Source organism: Hemiscyllium ocellatum (assembly GCF_020745735.1).
Source record: "Hemiscyllium ocellatum isolate sHemOce1 chromosome 27 unlocalized genomic scaffold, sHemOce1.pat.X.cur. SUPER_27_unloc_12, whole genome shotgun sequence".
In the NCBI taxonomy this organism is placed as follows: Eukaryota; Metazoa; Chordata; class Chondrichthyes; order Orectolobiformes; family Hemiscylliidae; genus Hemiscyllium; species Hemiscyllium ocellatum.
In genome coordinates this window covers 399,834-419,972 of record NW_026867479.1, presented here as the reverse complement: position 1 = coordinate 419,972, position 20,139 = coordinate 399,834, and the positions used below count along the sequence as shown (strand labels likewise).

Here is a 20,139-nt window from a genome sequence, read left to right as displayed (position 1 = left end):
GTGTGTGTGTGCATGTCTGTGTGTACTTGTGTGTGTGTGTATGTGTGAGTGTGTGTGTGTGTGTGTGGTGCAATGGTGATCACCTGTAATGTGACATGAACCCAAGGTCCCGGTTGAGGCCCTCCCTATGGGTACCGAACTTAGCTACCAGCCTCTACTCGGCCACTTTCCTCTGCTGCCTGTCCCGAAGTCCACCTTGGAGGATGGTCACCCGAAGATCCGAGGCTGAATGTCCTGTACCACTGAAGTGTTCCCCAACTGGGAGGGAACCCCCCTGTCTGTTAATTGTTGTGCGGTGCCCATTCATCCGTTGTCGTAGCCTTTGCTCGGTTTCCCCAATGTACCATGCCTCTGGGCATCCTTGTCTGCAACGTTGGCTGAGTCACATGAGTACCTGCCATGTACAAGGTGGAAGGTGTTCCCACGCGTAATAGTGGTATCTATGTCCACAATCTGACACATCTTACAGCGTCCACCGTGACAGAGTTCTATTGAGTTGTCCTGAGAGCCGGGCAGTTTGCTACGAACAATGATCTGTTTGAGGTTTGGCAGTTGTTTAAAGGCAAGTAGTGGAGGTGTTGGGAAGGTCTTGGTGAGGTGCTCATCCTCATTGATAATGTGTTGCAGGTCACGAAGAACATAGCGTAATTTTTTAGCACAGGAAGTACTGAACAACGAGGGGTACCCTGTCAGTTGCAGCACGTGTCTGTCTCCTGAGGAAGTCATTATGGTTCCTTGCTGTGGCACGTTGGAACTGGCGGATGATGAGTTGAGCATCATACCCTGTTCTTGAGGGCATCCTTGAGTACTTCCAGGTGTCCATCACATACTTCTCGTGTAGGCAACTTCTACTGCCCCACTTTGCTGATACACCCCTCCCAAGACTTGGCGCACGCCCCAGCCCCCCGAACCAACTACCCAGCACCTTCAGGTGGTCAGTCCTGATGGTGAAGGGGACCGAGGATAGGTCGGCCCAGTTCCCGAAGGGCATGGCCTCGCTCTTACTTCGGTTTCCCTTGGCCCCCCGATGCCCATTCGAACTGGTCACATATGCACGAGTCTGTGCATGCTCAATGGATCTGAGCAGAAAACGGCAATGTCATCCATGTACAGAGAGGCCTTGACCTGCAGGCCCCTGCTGGTGTAGTTAAGTATTTGGTCAGTTTGTCAGTTTTCTGTATACATAGGTTTGTTGTTCTCCGTTGTCCTTTCTTTCGACACCAGCCACCATCCCAAGACCCACAAACAAAGCTGTATCAGAACACTGTTCCAATGAGCCACCACACACTGCAGCACAGATGAACTTCGGAAAACAGAGGAGAGCCACCTATACAACGTCTTCAAGAAGAACGGATACTCAAATAATACAGTGCACAGATTCCTCAAGAACAAACCATGACAAGCAGACCAACCACAGCCCCAGAAACCCTAACCACCTTATCATACATCAAAGAAGTTTCAGAAATGACAGCCAGACTACAAAGACCCCTCGGAATCCTAGTAGCACACAAACCCACCAACACTCTCAAACAAAAACTAACAAACTTTTAAAAGACTCAGTACAACCCATGGACAAAACCAACATCATCTACAAAATTCCATGCAAGGACTGCCACAAACACTACATAGGACAAACAGGAAGAAAGTTAGCCACCAGAATACACGAACACCAGCTAGCCATAAAAAGACATGACCCTCTTTCCCGCGTAGCCCTACACACGGATGGAAAAAAAAACACCATTTTGACTGGGACAACATATGTATCCTGGGACAGGCTAAGCAAAGACATGCCAGAGAATTCCTAGAGGCCTGGCATGCCAACCACAATGCCATAAACAAACACATAGATCGAGATGCCATCTGTCAACCCCTCAGAAAACAAACAGGAAATGACGTCACCACATATCCCAGAAACCCTATCCAGGAGAAAGATATAAATAGAAAGCAGGAGACAAGAGCTTCACTGGGAGGTCGCCACCGATGTTGTTACCTAGCCAGGTAATGAAACGTCTGGATATCAAACCTACTGCAACCTTGCCTTCATTGTTCACACCACTGAGCATAGGGGTTGGGACATCATGATTCCTGATGAAGGGCTTATGCTCGAAACGTCGAATTCTCTATTCCTGAGATGCTGCCTGGCCTGCTGTGCTTTGACCAGCAACACATTTTCAGTTGGGACATCATGTTGAGGTTGTACAGGATGTTGGTGAGGCCACTTTCAGAGTACGGAGTACAATTCTAGTGGCCCTGTAATAGGAAGAATACTGTTAGCGAGGGTTTAATAAAGATTTACCAGGATGTTGTAAAGACTGGAGGGTTTGAGTTATAAGGAGAGGCTGGGACTTTATTCACTCGAGCCCAGGAGGTTGGGGGGTGACCTCAGTGAGATTGATAAAATCATGAGTGGAGATAAGGTGAAAAGCAAATGGCTCTTGCTTAGCGTAGGGGAACTAAAAACTCGGGGGACTTTTTTAATGTGAGGAGAGAGATTTAAAATGAACCGGAGGGGCAACATTCTGAAAGAGAATGATTTGCATGTGGAATGCACTTGTTGAGGATGTGATAGATGCAGGTACAGTTATAGCATTTGGATGGGTACATGAACAGAAAGGTTTAGAGGAATATGGGCCAGATGCAGGCAAGTGGGACTGGTTTAGTTTGCAATCCTGGTCGGCATGGATGAATTGGACCGAAGTGTCTGTTTCTGTGCTGTATACCTCTATTGAAACCAGTCGAATTCTGAAAGGGGCTTGATAGGATAGATGCAGATAAAATGCTCCTTTATGGGGAGGGTCATCGAATTCCGACAATGTGGAAGCAGGCTATTCAGCCCATCTATTTCACTCTGGCCCTCTGAACAATATCCCACCCGTACCCAACCCCTGACTCCGTATTTCCCATGGCCAATCCACCCAAAACTGTACATCCCTGGTCACTATGGGTAATTTAGCAACGCCAATTCTCCCTAACTTACATCTTCTCAAGAATGTAATTTAAATGCAGAGCTTTTCAAAGAAAAATGTCACTTTGACTCAACATTGGAACACAGACAGAATTCACATTGTCTCTAATAAATAGGGCAAAGTCTCTTCGAAATGTAGATTCATTTAGATATAACTGCGTCACTTTCAAAGGGATATCTTCATATGTAATGTGCCACATCCCTTTGAAATATAATCTCGTCCATTGACATCTCTGTATTTGCAGAAATACCCGTTAAAATGTCTATGTCCCTTTAAAATGCAGATTTACCCCTTTAGATATGAGGCCGTTCCGTTAGATGTCGGAATATCTGTTTAAATGGAGCCGTGAGCTTTCCCAATGTAGACAGGGCTCCTCGAAACGTGGCAGTGTCCCCCCTGCAGCTGCAGAGCGAGACAGGAGAGTTTGTTTTTGTGAATGAGCAGTTGTAGCGCGAGGTGGCTGTTGCTTGGTGACGGTGAGGCTCCCCCGGCCCCGCCCATCCCCCCGTGCAGACGTCACGCGGGGGTGAAGGCGGTTGGGAGGAGAAGTCGCTCGAGCGGGGAAGCGGCGGCCGTTAGGAAAATGGCGCCGTGCGGCCCGGGGCAGACCCCCGTCACTGGTCACCGCCGCCTTCCTGGTGCAGCTGCTGTGTCACGGCCACACCGGCCGGCTGTACAGCAGGCAGGAGCCGGTGACCATTCTGGAGGCGGATGGGGTTAAGGGCCTGTTTGGGAACTGGTCGGCCGCCTGGGTGGTGGAGTTCTACTGGTCGTGGGGCGGCCCCTGTGTCAACTATGGGGCCACCTGGAAGGTACTGGGCCCGGGAGGTGAAAGGTGAGGCAGGTTGTGGGGGGGACGGAGGGGAAGGAATGTGGGGCCTGTCCTGTCATAGTCACATTTTACACTCACTTTCCATCTGCTTTTACTGGCGCTTGTGCTGTTTACCCCTCACTGTTTTTTAATCCTTGTGCTGTTTACCCCTCACTGTTACTTGTGCAATTGCTGAGGGTAGTGTGTAAATACTAGTGAAGGATACTATGCACCAGCATGTATATGTTCCTCAGTCATTGAAGGGGCAGGACCTGTTGAGAATGGTTAGTAAAGCATATGGTGCACTCAGCCTTGTTAACATGGATTTGGTGTTATTTGGAAAAATAAACTTTTTATTTAGAGTCATAGAGATTTACAGCACGGAAACAGACCCATTCGGTCCAACCTGTCCATGCCAACCAGATATCCTAAATTAATATTGTCCCATTTGCTAGCACTTGGCTCATATCCCACTAATCCCTTCCTATTCAAGTACCCATTCAGATGTGTTTTAAATGCTGCAATTATACCGGCTTCCACTACTTCCTCTGGCAGTTCATTTCATACAAGCACCACCCTCTGCATGGAAGAGTTGCCCCATGGGGTATCTTTAATATCTTTCTGCTCTCACCCTAAACCTCTGCCCTCTAGTTGTGAATCTCACCCTTACACTGACGAAAAGACATTTTAAAAAAAAGTGAGCAGCCAGACAAAATGCAAAAGCTATAAAATGTTGACCCACATGGGGGGAAAAAGAACTGTGGCCCTACCCTTTATTTCTCCTACTGGCATTTGAACACTTAACATCTGTCAATAACATCAGCATCGCCGCAGAGCATATTGTGTCTGCTCTTCGGTGTGAACAACAGCGCACCTGCTCGCTGGTGTCACCAACACATTATCCATGCTCCTCGCTGTCGGCAAAAAAGGAGACATCGCTTATCTCTGTTCCTAAAGGTCTTCCCTTTATTCTTAAAGCTGTGCCCTCTGGTCCTAGTCTCTCCTACCAATGGAAACATCTTCTCAATGTCATTGCACTGTGGGGGTGAAGCCCTACCCTGTCTGGTAATTTCTGCTGGTGGGTGAGACTAGGCCTCAAGGCTAGAGGGAGGAGCTTTCAGACAGAGATGAGGAGGAACTGCTTTTCCCAGAGAGTCATGAATCTATGGAATAGTCTAGATTAGAGTGGTGCTGGAAAAGCACAGCAAGTCAGGCAGCATCCGAGGAGCAGGAAAATCGATGTTTTGATGTTTTCATCAAAATCTATGGAATACTCTGGCCAAGGAAGCAATAGAGGCAGCTTCATTAAGTATATTCAAGACACAGGTGGGTTTTTGCTGGTAGGGGAATTAAGGGGTTCCTTGTGACAGTGCAGGGAGGAGAAGATGAAACGATGGATACATCAGCCATGATCTTTAATGATTGCGGAGCAGGCTCACTTGTATGAACTGGAGTGAATCCAGAGAGGGAGCAGACTTTGCGACCTCAGGTATGTGTCTTGGTTACCCAGGTGAGGAGAGACAGAAGGACAGGCTGGGACTGTTTTCCATAGTGTGCCAGAGTCTGAGGAGTGACCTTATATGCTTTTATATCGTCATGAGGGAGATGGATAGGGTAAATAGACATGGTATTTTCCTTTGGATGGGGGAGCCCAAAACTAGAGGGTAATAAGTTTAGGATCGAGAATGTGGTGTTGCAGCAAGTCAGGCAGCATCCCAGGAGCAGGAAAATCAACGTTTTGGGGAAAAGCCCTTCATCAGGAAAGTGTGTGTGTAAGTGAGTTTGTGTATAAGACTGTGCATCAGTGAATGTGTATTTGCATGTGTGCATGCTTGATAAAGTGTGATTTGTGATGGAGTATGAGTCTGTGAGAGTGTTGAGAGGATGGTGTGTGTGTGTATGAGAGAAGTATGGAAAAAAATGAGAAGTTGCATTTTGCTAAAATAAAGGAGGGAAAGACTTGTACAGGTAATGGTAGGGCCTGGGTCATGTTGCAGAACAGAGACCCGCGGGTCTTTTGGGTTCATTGTTCTTGAAAGCTACCTCACTGGTAGATGGGGTGACGGTGTTTCGCACACTTGCCTTCATTGTTCACCTGCTGAGTACAGGAGTTGGGACATCATGTTGGAGATGCTCACAGAAAGTACGTTACTCAGAGGGTGATAGATGTCTGGAATGCATTGCCATCAGAAGTAGAGGCAGGGGCTCTCGATTTATTTAAAGTGCATCTGGGCGGGGAGATCCAAGATGGTGGCGACCCAGCAAGTCTGAGTCTGTAGTGCTCTGCCCAAGACTCAGGCAAAGTGGGCTGTCTGCCTCCACCACACCTGCCAAATCATTTAAAATAGCTTTTATTTAAATACAGCTAGTTATTTTGCACCAAACTTGAGCAGTTTAGTGCCCCGTTAAAATGACTAAAGGAAAGAATGCTCGCACCACACAGGAATCCCTCCCCAGCTGCAGCAGAGGTGTCTGTAGCTGCCCCAGGGGACTTAACTATGGTGGCGAGCCTTGTTGCAGTGATTTCTAAGCTTGAAGAGAAGATCAACCCCTTCATAGAAGAGTCCAGGAACAGGTGGGAGTCGCTCTCCGTTGCGCTGCAGAAGTATGACCGAGATATTGAAAGAATCGGACATGGAGTCGGAGGGGCGGAGTTAAAGGCCGCAACCTCCAATGCTGCTGCAGAATCAGCCGTGGGTCGCGTCCGGACTCTCGAACAGCGAGTCCGGGCCTTGGACGATCACATCAACGACCTCAATTTTCGACGTCGTCCAAAAAATATTCGTTTGCTGGGCCTCTCTGAACGGGAAGAGGAAGGCCAGCTTACAATGCTTCTGGAGCAGTGGCTTCCGCAGTTATGGAATCTGAAGGCTGGATCAGGCAAGGTAAGGGTAGAATGGGCCCAACGGGTTGCAATGCACAGGCCAGCTTGGACCAGCACCCCCATCTGGTCCGGTTCTGGCTGTAGTGCTTTAAGGAGAAGCAGGTGCTCCTGGAAGCTTCTAGAAATCTTGGGAAAGATCCCCAAGCCATGATTCACAAAGGATTCAAGATTATGCTGTGTCAAGACTTTTCCCCAGCTCTGATTCAAAAGAGGAGGGCGTTTAACGGATTTAAACATTCAGTACTCCCTGTGCTAGCCAGCGGCGCTACGTTTTAGCCACGAAGGGTCAATGTATAACTTCGGATCGCCGGAGAAGGCCAAGGAATTTTTGGACTCTCTTAGATAAATTGTAAGAGTTAACTCGTGGTGAATGATGTTGTTCTGCCCTCCCCCTTCTCCTGTTTTTTCTCTTTTATTACTTTATTGCTTAATATTATCTCCGGGGAGTAGTGAGGGGGGGCTTATTAGGCCGGGTAGTCTAGTAGATGTAGGTGAGGAGGGGTCTCTGCTTTGTCTTATTTTTTTTCTTTCTTTTAAAGCAGGGTTGTTTTCCCCTGTTTATTTTGTATTACCATAATTATTATCTGCTGAGACTGTAATTTTATAGTTTTATATGTTTATACGTGGTATTAACATCACCAAATATATCTAGAGGTGGGGGGGTGGGGAGGAGGGTGGTAGGTTAGTCACTTAACTTTAGCTTGGTCGTACACTTGAATTTTCTTTTTTATTATGGGGTGCCTGGGTCGAGTGTGGGGCACTGGTTGGGAAAGGAAGTGATGCCCCCGGAAACGAGGAGGAAAATCTCCCTTGAAATATGTTTTTGTTTTTTTATTTAGAAGTAACTTTTTTATGATATTCGTGTAATAAAGAATCTCTTTTTGTGAATTTTCTATAGTCTATGCTCGGTGTTTTGGATGGTGTTCCTCCTCCTGAGGGTCTCGGACTTGTCTGGATGATTATGGTGAGTCATTCAATTAAATGGTGCATCTGGAATGTCAAGGGGAGTAATTGCCCAATCAAAAGGAAGAAAATATTATCAAACCTCGAAAAAGAAAGGGTTAATATAGCTCTTCTACAGGAGACCCATTTATTGGATAATGGACATTTGAAATTACAACAGGGTGGATTTGATCAGGCTGCCTTTTCTTCCTTCAGCTCAAAATGTAGGGGAGTAGTCATTCTTATTTGGAAGAATCTCCCTTTCAAAATCCGAAGTCAGATAAAAGATGAATCTGGACAATATATACGAATTAAAGCCCTTATAAATGGAGAGGAATATGGGATTTTAAACCAGTATTGTCCCCCGGTGCATCCTTTCAAATTTATAATGGAAGCCTTCTCCAAACTGATGGCTCTCTGTGCTCATCATACAATTATAGGGGGAAACTTTAATTGCATTATGGAGCCGGAAATAGACAGGATACCCAAGGGTACTGCGGGTGTATCCCCCAGATCGAGACAATTGGCGGATTTGAATCAAGAATTAGGATTAGTAGATGTGTGGAGGTGCTTCCACCCGCAAGGCAGAGACTTCTCTTTTTACTCTAATCCACATAAATGTCACACTAGAATTGACATGTTTTTTGCCCCCTTGACTTTTTTAAATTCCATATCATCCTGTAAAATAGGTGATATAATAATTTCTGATCAGGCTGCTGTGTATATGGAAATCAAGGCTAGGAACAGTGAGGCATCCTCCTGACATTGGCATGTGGATTTCTTCTTAATGAAGGATAGTAAATTTGTAAAATATTTTTGTCAAGAATTTAAACCTTTCTTGGAAATTAATTCAGGTTCGACTAGTAACCCGTCAGTGATGTGGGAGACTATTGAAGCTTATGCACGAGATCTGATCATTTCATACTCGGTGACCCAGAAAAAATTAAAGGGAGAACAACAGTGTCTACTTGAGGCTCGCTTAAAAGCAGCTGAAACAGCATGTGCTAACAGACCTTCTATTGCCAAATTACAAAGGATTACAGTCCTTAGGACAGCTCTGAATACCGCCTTTACCCAAATGGCAAAGAGGAAAATATTATTTGCAAAACAAAGATTATATGAATTTGGCGATAAACCTGGTGGATGCTTAGCATTTCTCGCAAGGAAAAAAAGGGCCCCTCAAGCTATCACAGCTATCAGGGGAAATGCTGGTACTCTGACTCACAATCCTAAAAGGATCAACACAATCTTCAGAAAGTTTTATTCTGATTGCAGGATTGTGAAGATAGAGCCAGGAGGATGCAGTCCTTTTTTAAAAGCCTGGCCTTTCTGGACTTAACCCCAGAACAGGTATCGGCCCTGAATGCTCCCCTAACAACCCAGGAAATACTTGAAGCAATCAGGCAACTTCAGAGTGGTAAGGCACCTGGCCAGAGGGCTTTCAGGTTGAATTGTGCAAAGAGTTCACAGGAGTATTAGCTGGCCCACTTATGGGCATGTACAACTACTCCTAAGTCAGGATTTCCTCCCGCCTTCACTGAAAGAGGTGAATATCTCCCTTATTCTCAAAAAAGGAAGGGATCCAGAAGATTGTGCATCTTGCTAACTGTAGATTTTTAAAATTCTCTCGAAAACATTAGCATTGAGGCGAGAGAGGGTACTGCCATATATCATAAGAGGAGCAGACTGGGTTTATTAAGGGCCATAGATAATCTAATAATATTAGAAGGGTCTTGAATGTGAATCAAGTCTGTCATCAGGAAAAAATACTGGGAATAGTATTCTCATTGGACGCGGCGAAGGCATTCAACAGGGTTGAATGATCATACCTGTTCTATACATTGGAGAGGTTTGGCGTTGGAAACGTATTTGCCAAATGGGTCTCAACACTGTATGATGATCCCAAAGCAGTTGTGATCACAAATGGGTGAGGCTCAGATAGCTTCATTGTGGGTATGGGCTCCTGTCAGGGATGTCCTCTCACCGTTGATATTCACGCTAATAATTGAGCCATCAGCGGAAGCGATACGGGCTGACTCTAATATAATGGCCCCGAAGGTTGGTTCAGGTAAGCATAAATTACCCTATATGCAGATGATGATCTTTTTCTTAGTAATTCTCTGATGTCCATGCCTCATTAATCCAAGTTATTAATACATTTAGTGAATTTTCAGGCTACAAAATTAATTTTTCAATATCGGAGGCCATGCCGATGGGTGGCCTCACCAGTATGTCCCACTTCCCCTTTCAGTGGTCTCGGTTATCACCCCAGTATTTGGTCAGCTATACAAGGCCAATTTTGTGCATCTATTGGAAAGGTTAAGACAGGACCTTCAACGTTGGGGCGACCTTCCAATTTCCTGGCTAGGTAGAATAGCCCTAATTAAAATGAATGTCTTGCCCAGTCTCTTATACCCTATGAGAATGCTTCCGGTGATGCTGCCAAGGCCGGCACTGCGCAGATTGTATCGTTGGCTGGGTTCTTTCATCTGGAATCCTAGATGGCTCCTCATTAAGTTAAGGAAGCTACAGCTTCCACAGGCAAGGGGGGAGGGCTGAATTTTCCAGAGTTTAGGAAGTATCAGGTTAAGTTCCTTGTTAAGCTACATAGCCAGTTGCAGGTCAGACGTGACCCAATCAATCTGGATGGACGTCGATGCTTCTCAAGTACAGTGCCCTCTTATTAACCTCTTATTTTTAGATAAGATGAAAATCATTACGGACCACTACAGAAACCCTATAGTACTAAACACAAAGCTTGGAATATAATGTGGCAAAACAAGGGTAATTCACATAAAACATCCCCCTATACTCATATAGTGGGGGCATGGGGTTTTCAGCCAGGGCTTACAGATGTCACATTCAAATCCTGGAGATCCAGGGGGATCTGTTTGAGAAGGGGGTCATGATGTCTTTTGAACAGCTTCATCAGAAATTTGGATTACCTAATGGAGACCTCTTTCGATGCTTCTAAATTCAAGACTACATACAGAAGAAGACTACGCTATTAGTCTCTATAAATCAGATAGAGAACATTGTTGTGGCCAATGGGTGTACCCTCGGTCAGAACTCTTTATCATTTATTACGTGATGACGTGTCAGAAGATATGGGCCGTCTGCTTAGAACATGGGATCAGGATTTGGGGCTGGAAATTTCTACAGAAATGTGGAATGACATCTGGGAAAATGCCAAAAAAATCGCCATTTGTAACAGAACCCAGACCATTCAGTTGAAGATACCTCATAGGACCCATATGGCACCGGAAAGATTGGCAAAATCTAGGGCAGGAGCATCTCCAATGTGTCCCAAATGTAAAACAGGTGGGCATTCTTACACACCGCTTATGGACATGCCATAAGATTCGCAAATACTGGACCAAAGTAGTAAACGCCCTGACAGAAATCTTGGGAACGGAAATTACAGTAGATCCAGTATCTCCTCTTCTGGGCTTCTCGAGCTTACCTTCTCTGGATGTGCACAGGAGGAAATTATTTTCCATTCTCCTCTTCTATGGAAGGAAAAATATCTTAGTAAACTGGGTGGCTGAGGGCCCTCTCGGACTTCCGAATTGGCACAGATTAATCATGGAATGTATTTCCCTTGACTTCCTTACAAATATGGTGCACCAAAGAACTGAATTATTGTATAAATAATGGCAGCCCTTTTTGACTTACATAGATACAGATATTTTGGCCATTCTTTCAAGGGCTTTCATCCAGTTGAGGTAACAGTTCTGGCTGGTCCGGGGCCCCTTGGGAGAGGAATCCCGCATGAATACAGTGGTTGAATTTTGTCTTTTTTTTCTTTTTCTTCTCTGTATCTCTCTTTGTTTGACAGGTTTTGGCTATTTTATTTAAGATTTAATTGTATATTAGTGTTTGTACTTGTGTTTTCTTAATTTGTAAACTTGTAAAAACGTTAAATTTTCAATAAAAATATCTATAAAAAGAAAAGGTGCATCTGTCTAGATGCATGAGTAGGTGGAGAGCAGAGAGAAACAGATTCAGGAATTGCGCAATAGGTTTAGACAGGGGATTTGGATCAGCTTAGGCTTGAAGGGCTGAAGGGCCTGTTCCTGGGTTGTAAATTTTTTTTGTTCTATGTTGAGGTTGTACAGGATGTTGGTGAGACCACTTTTTTTTTTAAAAAGTACTGAGTACAGTTCTGGTGGCCCTATAATAGGAAGAAAACTATTGGAGAGGGTTCGGTAAAGATTTACTTGGACTTTGCCAGGACTGGAGGGTTTTAGTTATAGGGAGAGGCTGGGACTTTTTCACTGGTATGGAGGAGGTTGAGGGATGACCTTATTGAGATTTGAAAAATCATGAGGGGTGAGGTTAAGGAGAAAAGCAAGGAACATGCGCGGTTATGTAGAGCCGGGGGGGTGGGAAGGTGAAACAAAATTGTGACTCTACCCTTTTTTCCTCATTTTGGCATTTGGCCAGTTGAATGCGTCAGTTACACCAGTCTATCTACAGAGCCTACTGCACGTGTCCCTCTGTGTCAGCAAGCACTGCACATGTTCACTGTGTCTGCAAAAAAAATGCACATGCTTCTGTCTGTCTGTAAAAATGGTGCATGAATTTCATTTGCCGGCCCAATGAGGAGCTCTGGAACACTGGAAGGAGAAGCCTGGTCCTCCTACCATTCAGAACAGCCCTATTGTCTGAATCAGAGACGTAGATGTTTCTGCTCCTCGGATGCTGCCTTGCCTGCTGTGCTTTTCCAGCACCACTCTAATCTTGACCCATGAGCTTCTGAAGCTGCTGCTGCTCCTCTCTCTCTGAATGAAGACTTGAGATTCATCCAAGACTGTAATTTCCTTCCTCTGTCCAACAGCACTCTCTTCTCTCACTCCGTTTTCTATTTCTTTTATTTTCATGCTGCGATCCAATTGTTGACTTGCAGCAACTGAAAAGAAAGGGAGTGAATCCAGAAAAAGGACAGACTCTGGAAAAGCTGGTCCACGTCTGTGCCTCAAACACCTGGCAAGTGCAGTACCACAGGGTTCCTGGGTTGTAAATTTTGCTGTGGGGAGAAAAAAGCAGAAATGAGGTGTATTGTTTAAATGGTGATATATTGGGAAGTGGAGAAAGTGAGGACTGCAAATGCTGGAGATCAGAGTCAAAAAGTGTGGTGCTGGAAAAGCACAGCAGGTCAGACAGTATCCAAGGAATAGGATAGTTGACGTTTCGGATAAGATTTCATCAGGAATGGTGTGGATGGACAAAGGGGCCTCAGTGTCCTCCTACACCAGTCACTGCCAGTTGTCAGACAGGTGCAGCAAGCAATCAGCAAGGCAAGTGATATATTAGCAAGAGGGATTGAGTTTAGAAGTGGGGATGCCTTCATGCAGTTAGGGGGTCATTGAATATATTCAAGGCTGAGTTCATATCATTTTTGAACAACCGAAAAGTGGATGGTTTTAGATTAGATTAGATTAGACTTTTTAGATTAGATTAGACTTACAGTGTGGAAACAGGCCCTTCGGCCCAACAAGTCCACACCGACCCGCCGAAGCGAAACCCACCCATACCCCTACATTACCCCTTACCTAACACTACGGGCAATTTAGCATGGCCAATTCACCTGACCCGCACATCTTTGGACTGTGGGAGGAAACCGGAGCACCCGGAGGAAACCCACGCTGACACGGGGAGAACGTGCAAACTCCACACAGTCAGTCGCCTGAGTCGGGAATTGAACCCGGGTCTTCAGGCGCTGTGAGGCAGCAGTGCTAACCACTGTGCCACCGTGCCGCCCACTATGCCACCGTGCCGCCCACAAATGGTTATTGGGGAAGGCAAGAAAATAGTTTTAAGGCTAGTACAGAACAGTGACAGTCATACAGCATAGAAACACCCTTCAGGTCAACTGATCCATGCTGATTATATTCACAAATTAAACTAATCCCACCTGCCTGTGTTTGGCCCATATCCCTCCAAACCTTTCCTATTCACTTACTTATCAAAATGTATTTTAAACATTGTAACTGGTACCTGCATCCAATATTTCCTCTTGACATTCATTCCACACACCAACCACTCTTTCTTTTTTAAAAAAAAGTGCTCATGTCTTTAGACTCGTTCTACTCTCACTTTAAAAGTTTGCTCCCTAAGCTTGAAATGACACCTGCCATTCACCTCACCTATACCCCTCATGACTTTTTTAAACCTCTGTAAGGTCATCTCTTAACCTCCGATGCTCCAGTGAAAAAAGTTCCAGCCTCTGCATCTTGATGTAGGGAGATCCATATCCATTTGTGATCTGTTCAATGCTGGTGCAGGCTTAAAAGACCAAATGGCTGACTCCTCCCAATTCTGTGTCCTGGACAGCAAGAGACTATAAGACATAGGAGCAGAAAGTCGGCTATTCAGCCCATCAGTTCTACTCATACCATTCAATTGTGGCTGATCAGTTTCTGAGGGCCATTCTGCTGCTTTCTCCCTGTCACCCTCAATCCCCTCAATACTCAAGAACTTAGCGATCTCAATCTAAATATCCTCAGTGACCTGGCCTCTGTAGACTTCTATGCCAATGAATTCCATAGATTCACCACTCTGGCTGAAGAAGTTTCTCCTTATCTCCATTCTAAAAAGTCTTCCCATTGCTCTAAAGCTGTGCCCTCGGGTCTTAGTTTCTCCTCTCAATGGAAACATCTTCCCAACATCCACTCTGTCCAGGCTGTTCAGTATTCTGTATGTTTCAATTAAATCTCCCCTGAGTATGGCCCTGTTAATGGGCATGAACCAGACCCTTCAGGGATTAGGTTCAGCAAATTGAAAATGGAGGAAGAGTGTGTGGGATGGAGATCTTCAGCTTCTAAGGAATAAGAGAGGAAAGAGATTTCACTTTAAATTAGAATTGATCGGATGGGCTGATAAGCTAAGGAGGGGCAGATGGAGTTGAACTTGGAGAAATGTGATGTGTTGTATTTTGGTCAAGCAATGCAGGCAGGACTTAGGGGGAGTGTTGCAGAAGAAAGAGACCTCGGAGTGCATGTTCATAGTTCCTTGTAAGTGGAGTTGCAGGTAGACAGAATAGTGAAGATGATGTTTGGTATGCTTTTCTCTATTGGTCAGAGCATTGAGTGAAGGAGTTGGGAGGTCATGTTGTGGCTGTACTGGACAGTGGTTCGGCCACTTTTGGAATAGTGTGTGTAATTCTGGTCTCCATGCTATGGAAAGATGTTGTGAAACTTGAAAGGGTTTGGAAAAGGTATATGAGGCTGGTGTCAGAGTTAGAGGGTTTGAGCGAGAGGGAGAGGCTGAATAAGCTGGGGCTGTTTTCCCTTCGTGTCGGAGGCTGACGGGTGACATTATAGAAGTTTATACGGGGCATGGATAGGTTGAATAGCCAAAGAATTTTCCTCCGGGTAGGGGAGTCCAAAATTAGAAGGCAGAGGTTTGAGCTGAGAGGGCAAAGATTTAAAAGGGACCTGAGGGGCCACTTTTTCTCACAGAGGGTGCTGCATGTATGGAACGAGCTGACAGGAAATGATGGAGGCTGGTGCAATTACAACATCTGGCTGGGTACATGAAGAGGAAGAGTTTTGAGGACTATGGGCCACATGCTGGCAAATGGAATAGATTGATTTTGGATATATGGTTGGCATAGACTAGTTGGGCGGAAGGATCTGTTTCTGTGGTGTATGACTAACTGTCTTCGGTGAAAGCAGAAGTGTGGTTGTGAAGACAGGACTTTCGGAGCAGCTTTCAAAGATGTTTTGCCCTTACTGGGACCAGAAGAAGTTACAATGAAATCTTTCATTTGTGAGACAGCAAGCAACTAAGTGAGTACATCCGGGAATTTGGGAGAAAGTGGGAATTTGTTGCACTTGGACGATGAAGCCCTACCCTATCCAGTCATTCCTACTGGTGACTGAGACTAGGCCTCGAGCTTTGGGGGGAGTAGGTTTAGGACAGATGAGGAGGAGGAAGTGAGGGCTGCTGGTTTTCCCAGAGAGCAGAGTATCTGCAGAATTCTCTGCCCAAGGAAGCAGGCTCCGAAATGCCCCGGACCTAATTCTTCTGCTTGACGTACCTGTGACTGTAAACTTTGAAGTACTTTGGTTAACTGATGCAAATATTTCCCACTTGTCCAACAATACAGTGTCAGCTGTTTCAGTCATTGAGATGGCTTTGATTCACCTACTAAATATATGTACTCTTATTAGACAATATTCATGACAATGTACGTGAGGTGATGTTATATATGCAAGTTGTAAACAAGTAAAAAAGGCCGACCAAGCAAGGAAGTGCTTAACAAACCCAGGGCATCCTTCTTAGAGTATGCATCTTGTTTGTTTCCAAATTAAACATGCTTCAGATCTTTTCTTAACTGCTTTCTGAAAATCTGGGTGCCACCAGGTTTGTGAGTGTTAACAATAATGTACATAATCAACTGAAATAGGCAGCAGCAAAGAATGAACACAAACCAGTCCAGCAGGGGTCACCCACATTTTGGTTTGAGTGTTGAGGGAGTACCTTTTTTTTTGATACCTTTATGGGTATCAGTACCACACTCAGGCTAATGTGCATTGAAACCAGATTATGAAGTGTTAACTTTTCTGCAAACTTCCACCTGTGTGTGTCTCTGCAACATTTTCCAACTTTCCTCATATCTCAGTTTGCCAGCTTTTGTTTATTCCTTCCTTCCAAGACTAACGAAGCACACACTTTCCAGAACAGTCCAAATTAGGGAGTTGAGCCTCCTAAGTCCTGGCTATGACACACAGCTGCTTAACCAACTGTGCAAACTCTCAATATCTGTTAGTCGTTCCATTTGCAAATCGAACACTGTTTTCAAAGTAAGTTGTTCGTGTCTCTGCATGAGTCCACAACCCGGTGAAATACAGCGGAGTCTTTAATGGTCGCCCAATGTGTCTTGTATGCCAAATTCATTCAAGTCTGGATGTCCTGAACTGAGCAATTATACTTCAGATTTCTACTACCCAATTAAAACTAATGTTGGGCACTCCAATGGATTCGAGGCATTTTATATAAATAATTATTCCCTCCGGTGTGGAAACGGGCCCTTCAGTCCAAAACGTCCACAGTGACGCTCCGAAGAGCAGTCCACCCAGACCAATTCCCCTACATTCACCCCTGACTAATGCACCTAACACTACGGGGCAATTAAGCATGGCAAATTCACCTAACCTGCACATCTTTGGACTGTGGGAGGAAATCCGCTCAGACACTGGGAGAATGTGCAAATGCCACACAGGCAGTTGCCCGAAGTGGGAATTGACCCAAATCACTCCAAAAGTTACTGCTTCCAAAAATATTCCAAGTCTTTTCCCTGGGATGAGGGAGTCCAGAACTAGAGAGCATTGGTTTAGGGTGAGAGGGGGAAGATATAAAAGAGACCTAAGGGGCAACGTTTTCACGGAGATATTGGTAAGTGTATGGAATGAGCTGCCAGAGGAAGTGGCGGAGGCTGGCATAATTGCAACATTTAAGAGGCATTTGGATGAGTATATGAATATGAAGTAGTTTGGAGGGATATGGGCCGGGTGCTGGCAAGTGGGATTGGGTTAGGATATCTGGTCGGCATGAACGAGTTGGACTGAAGGGACTGTTTTTGTGCTGTACATCTGTGCTTCTGGCTTGCTACTAATGTTTGTCACATCTGTATGCTCAGTTTCTCTCTGTTGGTGTAAATGCCTTAATGTCTCATTTTGCTCCCCACGTCCTGTCAATAAGCACACCTGCAAATGACTTTGTCAGTCACACAAGCAATCGTTTATTCTTTGATACGGCCAGGTCGGTCCACTCTGATCAGCCCAGAAGGATGAATACTCCCGGACCGTTAAAAGAATCCGCCGACTTTTACAGAGTTTGCATAGAGCTTGTGTACATTGTCTACAGTCAAACATGCAGCATGATCACATATTAACAACCAATCAGATCCCACAAAGTCCTCGTCCACTTTTGAGGTCGCCTATCATAATTTCTTGTGAGCAACCTGTTCTTGGAATTATCTTTGCCCTGTCTGGTGGTTAGGGCTAATCCGTTACTTCTGCAATTAATGGTTAGGTTCACATTGTTACTTTTGCATTTGCAATTTTTTTCATTGGATTTACGTCAGTCTGTGATTTCTTGTTTGTTCTGAGTCACGAATATCTGCCTGACTCAGTTCTGACCGAGTTAGCCAGGCAGAAGCCATTTTGTGCAGCTGCTTCAGTCATTTTGTCCTACCTCCCAGATGCCCACACCCTCATTCTTCCCTTTGATCACACCACGATCATTGAAAGGGAAGGCTAATCCAAACCAATGTCCTTCAAGGTGGTCCTGCCATCAACATCCTGTAGAGTGGCACCACTATTTTCGCAGCTAATCTAGTCATAGTTATCATTGCCATCAACATGTGGGTGAGCCATGGGATTACAAAAGGAGCATCTTCTGGGGCAAATCTATATCACTGAGGGACCTCAAGCCTAGCAATTAAATACCTACCAATACCGACAAACGGAAGAAAATTATTCTGACATACATAGCTAAATAAGCCAATTGTACCAAGAGCCCGATCCCCATTTTCCCCAACTGGTACCTTCAAGGAACACCTGGATTTTGTCTTGTATCTTAATAATAGTGCCAGTGTGATCAGGTATGCCCATAATGCATTTATCTTGGACAATGGTGCAGACCTCACCTTCCCAGGCGAGTGTATAGTCTATGGCATACCAATTCTGCATAGAGTAAGAATGCAGATCTGATAATGCCAGTTTATTCTGTTCCAGAGCCCCTCTAGTCTTATTCCCTGGAATAGTCAGGCTGCAACAGAGGGAATTGTGGTTCTTTTGGCTTATCACCCCTGCCGATCCTTCCAACGGAGGAGGGAGGAGGAGGATTTAAAAAGCAGCGACATTTCCTATGCCGCCTTGCTGAGGGGCTCTGAAGCTGTAATAAAGTTCGGTCGCAATAAAGGTTCCCTGTACTTCCTGCCGGGCTCAGACTCATTGAAAGCCGTGAGCCACAAAGCAATTTATTTTAAAGCTGTTCATTTCGTTCTGCCTCCTGCATTAAGTTTCCAATGTCGTGTATCAGATGTAGATTTTTCAGGAGTGCAGAGTTTGTCGTTTCATTGGCATTGTAAAGTTTCCTGGCAGCACCGGGAGCTATGTGCTGTGTTCAGTAGAAATAATATGGAGGAGCCGGTGTTAGACTCGGGTGGGTAAAATTAAAAATCATTCAATACAACGTTATAGTCCCAACAGGTTTATTTGAAAGTACGAGCTTTTGGAGCTCTGCTCCTTCATCAGGTGGAGAAAGTGAGGTCTGCAGATGCTGGAGATCAGGTGCACCCCCAGGTCATCTCTGCACAGAAGCTCTTCAGCCACGTTCTCAAACAGACTCGCTACCACAGCCACACAAGTTTCAGAGAACACCTCTGGGACACCCAGACCAACCAACCCAACCACCCCGTGGCTCAACACTTTAACTCCCCCTCCCACTCCACCAAGGATATGCCGGTCCTTGGACTTCTCCATCGTCAGACCATAACAACACGACGGTTGGAGGAAGAGCGCCTCATCATCCGCCTGGGAACCCTCCAACCACAAGGGATGAACTCAGATTTCTCCAGTTTCCTCGTTTCCCCTCCCCCCACCTTGTCTCAGTCTAATCCCTCGAACTCAGCACCGCCTTCCTGACCTCTCCGCCCCCACCCCACTCCGGCCTATCACCCTCACCTTGACCTCCTTCCACCTATCGCATCTCCAACGCCCCTCCCCCAAGTCCCTCCTCCCTACCTTTTATCTTCGCCTGCTGGACACACGTTCCTCATTCCTGAAGAAGGGCTTATGCCCGAAACGTCGAATCTCCTGTTCCTTGGATGCTGTCTGACCTGCTGCGCTTTTCCAGCAACACATTTTCAGCTCCTCCTTCAGGTGGTGATGGAGAATAAGATCATGGTCACAATTTATATCCAAAGGAGTCCAGTGTCACAGATGTGATACATTAAACAATTCTAGATTTAAATCTTTTAGAATGGATTTCTGCTCTTTGGTTTGTTAATCCCAGAACATGTTTTAAATAGCATTCTCAAGAATGTAATTTAAATGCAGAGCTTTTCTAACAAAAAATGTCAAGTCTGACTCGACATTGGGACCCAGACAGAATTCACAACTATTGTTAGAAAAGTTCTGCATTGAAATGAAATGTACCACCAACACCCACCGCGCCCCTGTGCATTCTCACCTGCCACCCACCGTGCCCTCAGTCCACTGCCCTCCATGATCCACAGCATTGTGTCCATTCCATCTCTCCCCCAACACCTGCTCCATTCTCTCTGTCATGCCACCCTCTGCACCCTTGTCCATTTTCTCTCTCTCTCTTGTCTCCCCCCCCCCCCCAGCCCATCCCCATCCATTATCTTTCCCTGCCTTGCGCACCCCCCTCCCCTCCACTCCCTCTTTGATCGCTGTTGATGAAGAGAGAGAGAATGGATGCTGACAAGTCGACCTGGGAGACAGGAGGGGCCAGAAAGAGGTTATATTTAAAATTGAGAACAGGTAAAATTATACATTCAG

The 20,139-nt window shown here is 45.4% G+C and overlaps 1 protein-coding gene across 1 annotated transcript in view; it reads left to right on the top strand.

Moving 5' to 3' along the window:
- LOC132807287 (zinc finger protein 271-like) overlaps window positions 1-20,139 on the top strand; it is an 86,962-nt gene that overhangs the window by 2,997 nt on the left and 63,826 nt on the right. The window contains exon 2 of the mRNA XM_060821557.1: window positions 7,560-7,625. The gene's annotated coding sequence lies outside the window, so the exon portion shown is untranslated. The remainder of the gene's footprint in view (window positions 1-7,559; window positions 7,626-20,139) is intronic.